Here is a 7,631-nt window from a genome sequence, read left to right on the forward strand (position 1 = left end):
AAGAAATTGGGCTATAGACTAGAGGAAAGTATTGTGTCAATGTTAGTTTCCTGAATGTAGGAATTTTCCAGGGTTATGGGAGAGAATGTGCTATCCTGGACAATTCACAGCAGAGTAAAGGCATTAAGTGCACAGGGGTAGGAGACACGAATACTCTTCTCAGCCCTGTTCAGAAAGGTTGAATTAGGGAAAGAGGCAAGATAAAGTACATGTGGCCAAATGTGAAAAGTCTGTGACTCCTCCTAGACATTCCAAAGAACTCTCATGGAGAGAGAGGAAATAAAGTTTGTCCAGGCAGTTTTAGTGGACTTCCCTCCACCACTAGGAAGAAAAGTTTGGCATTCATTTGCAAATACACTTCAATATTTCACATGTATAGATGAATCTTTCAACTATTATAATATAGACCTGTCTCCCTCATGAATGATGTGTTAAAAATCTTTAAAAGCTGTTTGCTCCACAAGATTAGTTCAACAAGATTGACTAGATCAATTAGGAAAGAATTCCCATATGGAATTCTCTTAAGAGTATTTCTAAAGTTTGAAAATCCTGCAGAGTAAAAAATATCTAAAATTACTATAAAGAGTAAATAACAATGGATTGGAACTGATGTAACAATGACTGCAGATTGTGTTTACATAGAAAACAGAATTGGCTTTACAGGAGAAAATGTGAGCAGGCCAGAAACAGGGCAGCAATGAAGTTATGTAAGTTGTCAAGAGTTTGATAGCACCATGACGTTGATCATAAAACTGTTCCATGATGTGTGTCCTCATGAGAACCCTGAGGTGCCCGTTTCCATGACTCTGTACACTATGCTTTGCTTTGCTTCACATTCTCTCTATTGAAGAAGCTGGAGTAGAGCAGCTTTCTATTTCCCAAAAGGATTAAATTTAATCTCAATTGGAGGAAGACCTTTCTAAACATGTGGGTCATGAGTAGTCACATTGGGTCTGGCCTTGTGATCCTCAGGTGGCGTATTTGTCATCAAATATAGCAGTTGTCCTTGGGGGGAGGATCAGTATTCAGGGTCAGTACCAAGCAGCAGAGAACTCAGCCCATCACAGGTTGAAAGCAGAGCACTGCAGCACCAAGGGAATGAGGTTCTTGACTCAGCTAACCATTGGTGGATTAGGCTAAGGCTTGTTGAATATTTGTTGATACTTGCCCTCAAATAGCTTTGAACTATGAATAAATATATCTGAGCAGCTGGCTCCGACAGAGGGCAAGATGGAAGCACCCAAGAGAGAATAATATGAACCAATGTTCTTTTCCCTGGAAGTGTCTTTCTTACTCTGATTTTTCTACTCCTTCCCATTTGCAGGCCCCACCTCCTTTGCCATAGGAATGAACTCACCAGCTGGACTGGCCCATCAGGGAACTCAAACTTCCCCAAAGAAACAAAGGATTCAAGGTGGAGAGGTGTTCCACATGGAGACCACCCAAGTGGAGGAAGGGGAAAAGAAAATCAGACACACTGGCATGAGAACTGGTCCACACTCTGTTTATTCTTTGCATTAGCTTCAACCAAAGGAGGAACGGTACTTTTCTTTTCTCAGTGAGACCCTCAATATCATTCATTGCCTTCTGAAGAGATTACTGGTCACTGCAGAATAGAAGAAAAATACTCATGCTCAAATTCCATTCCACTGTAAAGTGCACAAAAAGAGTACTACCACATGAAAAATTCATGTGTCAGGAAAAAGAATTCTTGAAAGAATGGTCACAATTTTTATTAGATGTTTTGGCCATGAGTCATTTATTCACTTTATGATTTATTTTTTATTTCTGGGGAACTAAAGCAAAACTTGCAAATGAGAAAAGTTAACATTCTTCACTTTTAATAAAATATGGGTGTGTTTTATAAACTAATTCATAGATCTTACATCTTATTAGCTTCATCTCTTTAATTTCGGTCTGACAACAAGAATAACTGCTCAATAAACTTAAGTTAATACTACTAAACTGAATAAAAAACAGATTAATAATAAGATTTCATCAGTTCACCTGTCAAATCAATACTTAGGAATTAATTGTGGATTGTGAATTTCATTTTAGTTTACTTAATTAGTACTATATATTTGGGTGCTTCCCTATGATTTTGATCTAAATATATAAGGAAATAATATTTTTAGATTGCTATAATAGAATCTGTCAAAGTTATGTTTATTTTTATGGTATTTTCTTTCTCTTCCATTTCAAAGTGTGAAGGAAAAGAAATTTATCTGTTCAAATTCTATTTTATGTTTTGTATTAACAATTACCAAAAGTCTTTCTTGAATATATCATTTCTGGAAGAGGATGATTTTGATAAAATGTGAGGATACAACTAGAGTAGTAGTTACAACACTAACTCCATATGCAATGTGAAGGTCAAGAGTAATTACTCATTCATAAGTATTTATTGAGTATATTCTCTGCATGGTACTACCTATAAATTGGTGATGAGCAAAATAAATATGGCCATTACTTTCAAGTAATTTCAGACTAATGGGAGGGTAATGCTTGTAGGAAACAAAAGTCTGAAAGAATTGCAGTGTTTAAGCACTCTATCATAATTCCCTTGGTGACAGGGACAGAGACTGGAGACAATAAAGATCTTTTTTGTCTTAGTTTGGAGGAAGTAACTAATTTTCATATATAAAAGTGTGGTTATGTAAGAGACATCAGAGGACAATAAGGTAATAAAGGATATAGAAATACTGTGGTTTTCCTAACTAATGGGGTGATTTCCATCAGGAAGGATAGAAACTATGTAAAGTTTGAGGTGTAACCTAAAAACTTAACCTGCAGTTATAAAGAATGCTCTGGGAGAGCAGTAAATTGAATGTAACTAAAAGAGATCACTTTAAGGAAAAGTACTAGACAATACAAGAAAAGAAAATTCTACAAGGGAGAAAGGAATATAAACAGTCATACAAATATCTGAAAACTTCCAAAAGATCACAAATCATGCCTGTGGACCTTGGGAAACTAAAACTTAGAAAGAATTTAGAAAGAACTTGTTAACACAATTGTGGGATGTTAATAGTGTATTATGAAAGTAGTTTTCACTGTATTTATGTTATAGTCTCTTAAGGTAACTCCTGCTAAGTGGAGTAATCATTCACTGCAAAGTCTATGTGGAGTTTGTGTGTATAAATACAATCCAAACAAAGTGACATTTTCCTTTGTGGATCCCAGCAAAAAGGAAACAAAAAATGTTCAGCTTATATGTTACTTTTGCAAATGTAATTATCAATATCTGTCTCTTAATAGATTTTATTAGTAATTCACCTACATATCATAAGAGGGGGCAATCAATAAAAATTCAGTCAGCTGAATAAAGATCAGTAATCTTTCTTAAATAATAAATAATTTTAGAATGGAAAATATAAATATTGGGTTTGGCAAAGTACTTTATCAATTGTGATCACTCAAAAAATATGGAATAAAAATTTGTGAATTATCAACTTTCTCATTCTTAAGTTTTCAACATATTTATTTATAAGAAATACTTCCTAAGTTGCTTACCTGCCGGTATATGCCTGAGTACTCTCTTCCGATGTGGACCTAAACATAAATTTTAAAAAATAATGTCTAAAACTTAACACTAAAAATATTGCCTATTCTTAGAATAAGGAACAAGCCATTTTACACCAATACTAATTCTTTAAACAAAGGACATGCAAATAAAAAGCATTCTTGTTTACCTAAACACCGACTGCAATGTATTCTCCAGTAGAGAATAGTATCAAGGCAGCAGAGACCTTTTTCTCTTGTGAATTCTAAGCACAGAATATAAATTTGACTCTAAATTCCTAAATCTGGTCTTTAGGTTCTAAGTTAGTTTTTTTTATTTTTTAGATATATAAATTGCCATATTTTGTAATTTAAAACTTATATTTGCACTCTGGCATACTGAACTAACGAAAGCCTCTCCTTCCTATCCCATACCTTAAAAAAAAAAAAAAAAAACTAAAGAAAATAGCACAAAAATCTAATCTACAACTGAGACTTTGAGCTACAAAAGGCTTTCCCATCGCTCAGTGAAAAATGAAGATACTAGAAACTCATAGGAAAACAGGAGCTAAAGCTGAAGTACACATGCCTTAAGGTATATGGTTTTAATAAACCTAGCTTGGAAGGAGTTGAGAATATGTGTTTTTTTTTTTTAAATTTGTTAGAGAGCTGGAATGAGCTATTTGTCCAAGCCTGAGTCTTAAATAAAAATAACAAGCTATGACCACTGTACTTGAAAATGAACCAGGCCAACTGTTTCAGCAATATGGATGGAAAGGATCAGCTAGGGATGCAAGAACTCCATAGGGCAGGGCCTTGATTGCTCCATGCCACCACTCACAAGTTGGAACTGCAAGCATAGAAAATATTGTAACATTTATGTCATATCATAGGAGAAACGGCCCTGGAACACCTTCCTCCTCCCAATGTAGGTCTTTACAACTAGGGGCAAGCAGAATTCCCCCCCAGAATAATCATTACCCTGAGGATGAACTTACAAATCTAAATTATAAACTATTGTAAAATTACCACAGCCACAGTGCAAAATAATAAAAATTTCATATATCAACATCAACATATAATATAAAAACCTTTTTTAAAAGGGGTTTAATATCTCCAGAGATAAAGGCAAGAATAAGGCAAGAAAATGGTAGCTCTTAAAATAATGGGTGATCAGGAAACTGCTTGGAAAACAAACACTGTCAGATACAGAGGTATAAGAGCATAGTTACAAACAATCCAATTAAGAAACATGGAAGCTAAGTTGAGAAGACCCTCCTGAACATAAACATTTCAGAAAGAGAAGAGAAAGATGGGGACAGGTCAATCACTGAGGAAATCATGACTGAATTTTTCCAGAATTAATGACCTGGGTCCTGACATATAAAGACTACACTAAATCCAGAGGTGGATAAAAAATATATCAAAGTATATAATAATAATAAAATAAAATATTTAAGGCATGGATGAAACCTTAGAAACTACCTAGAAAAAACACTCATTAATATGATGTAGGGGAATAAAGGAATGAGTAAGTTAATCAGACTGACAACAGAAAACTAATCAATGACAGTAAGTGGAATATTACAACAGAGTATTTTTTTCAAGTTTCAGGAAAGTGACTCCCAACTAGCTGTCTGTAACCACTTAAATGATCATTCAAAAATAAATATAAAAACAAATCATGCTCAGCCATTTAACACAAAATGCTTTATAACACAGAGATTAGCTCAAACTAAAAGAGTAGTATTTCAAGAAAAAGGACATTGAAGCCAGAAAGAAAAATAAAGAGATTCAAGAATGAATAATGAGCAAAAGAGTTGATAAATGTATTTTAAAACTCTTCTAAACATTCATTTGACATAAAAAATGATAATGACAACAGGGACTAATGGAGTGTGGAATTCTATAGGTTAAACATCTGAAAGAAACTAAATGACAATAATATGGGAAGATTAATAATTAGAATTTGCTGTTATGTTGTCTAAGATCCTTCTGTTGTTTAGGGAAAGACTGGATATATTGATGGAATGTAGGCATTTAAAACTTAGTTATACTAAAGTGTTACTCATAATGAGATTCATCGTGTGTCTCTGCTGTCTTTAGCTTCAGTATCCTTTCCCCACTAACTTTCTGCCTGTAGAAGATTATTCCAAAGATAAGTGACCTAAAGTTTCAATGAATACTCATCCTAAAAGTGTCACCCTAGTGCACATTATGCCAGAAGGGTAAACCAGAGGATTAACATTACAAAATTAAGCTATTTGAATTGAAACATGCATTTTCCTGTAGGTGATGCAATCATCCCTCATTCAATACAGATGAATGATGATTCTAAGAAAGATTATGTTAACAAGATTTCAGGAGGAGCTGGGCTGTGGTGACTTATGCCTGTAATCCCAGAGGTTTGGGAGGCTGAGGCAGGGGGATAGCGAGTTCAAAGCCAGCCTCAGCAAAAGGGGCACTAAGCAACTCAGTGAGACCCTGTCTCAAAATAAAATACACGATAGGGATGGAGATCTGGCTCCATAGTCTCATGTCCCTGAGTTCAATCCCTGGTCCCCAAAAAGATTTCAGGAGGAGAAGTAATATAAAGAGAGAGACTGGGAAAGTTACAACACTACAGACATATATATGGATGGGAGTATGTGCACATGTGTATACAGATCTGTTTATAAAACTTATTTCTATGTTTTTGTTTTATTGATAATTTACTATATGTCAAGTATTCTGCTACATGGTGGTTATGTAGTACTTACCAAGATAAATCTGGCCTTTATTGTCTGAAATTACATAACATAAAAGACGTATGTCCTCAGGTAAGGAAAAGGTAATTAAGACTTGCTGTGTTTGAGTACTATATGATAACTCCCTTGGTCACAATACCAAAAGAAGACATCATACACAAAATCAACTTTTTCATTTGGATGAGACTAATTCATAACTCCAAAGGAAAAGATCATAATAACAAGAGATTAAGAATAAGAAAAGTAGATGGCAGCGGGCGCAGAGAGATCAAGTCCCTGACCTCTTCAGCTGTGCAGGCATAGGGAGTCGTAAATAACCTAAATCTGTTTGCTCAGGATCACTAGGCAATGCTGAGCTGACGGGGATCTGGGGCGTACAATCTGGGCCTCTCAGAACACACACTGATCCCGGATCGGCTGAATTCAAGCTCCCGTTCGCCTGCTTCCCGCAGACAAACAGCTGTGACTCAGCACTAATCCATCCGGCTGAAACAACTGGTCAGCCCTTCTGATCCTATGGAGGTAAATGCCTACTGAGCCTTCAAAGGTAGTGGCCACAGGTTTGAAACGGGGCTTGGGAGAGACAGTAAGGACCCACCCGTTGCATTGGTCACCCGGCAAAGGGAAACGAACTGTCGCCATTTGCAAGAGATACCACCATGGCAGAGAACTGACGTCATCAGACTGCAGCAGAGGAGATAACTTCATTGAAACCTGCGGCTACAGGTATGTAATTCCCTAGCCTTCCCTCTCCACACATCGGGGAAACCTTAAGGGCCCCTCCCAGCTCTCCCGTTTTTACTAGGAATTTTTAATCCTCTTCATTTATTCATATGTGTATGATCTCTTTAGTGTGTTGCTGCTCTGTGCAAGGCATTCTGCTAAGTGTTGTTGATGTGATGTGGCATTATGAAGAGTAGGCATTGCCTGTGTCTTTGTCAACATGGGCTAGAGAGCCTGAAGGGAAGGCAGCAGCAGAGAAAGTGATACGTCAAACTGAGACAAGGCACAATAACTAGGACATGTTCAGGTTGACAACCAAACACACCGAATATCCTCTGCATTGCAACTTGTGTTCAACAGCAGGAAAGGATATCATGGAGGCCCCTTCTTTTGGCAACTCTGTTTAAGGAAAACTAGAAAATGCAAGGAGGCACCTTCCTGATTGGAGGTCCCTAAGTGTGTTGGTGAGAGTTCTCCTACGACTGAAGTTAAGGTCCAGAATATAAATGGGTCTCCATGCTGGAAGGCTGTGAGCAAGATTTCAATGTGCCTCATTCTTAGTGCTATTGAAAGATACTAATGATAACTAGCATGTTACTAAATATTGTTCATACATGTGAATCACAAATAACTATTTTGCAATGAGTCTTACATTCCTCT

The sequence above is a fragment of the Spermophilus citellus genome (assembly GCF_964194105.1).
Source record: "Spermophilus citellus genome assembly, contig: SCAFFOLD_385, whole genome shotgun sequence".
In the NCBI taxonomy this organism is placed as follows: Eukaryota; Metazoa; Chordata; class Mammalia; order Rodentia; family Sciuridae; genus Spermophilus; species Spermophilus citellus.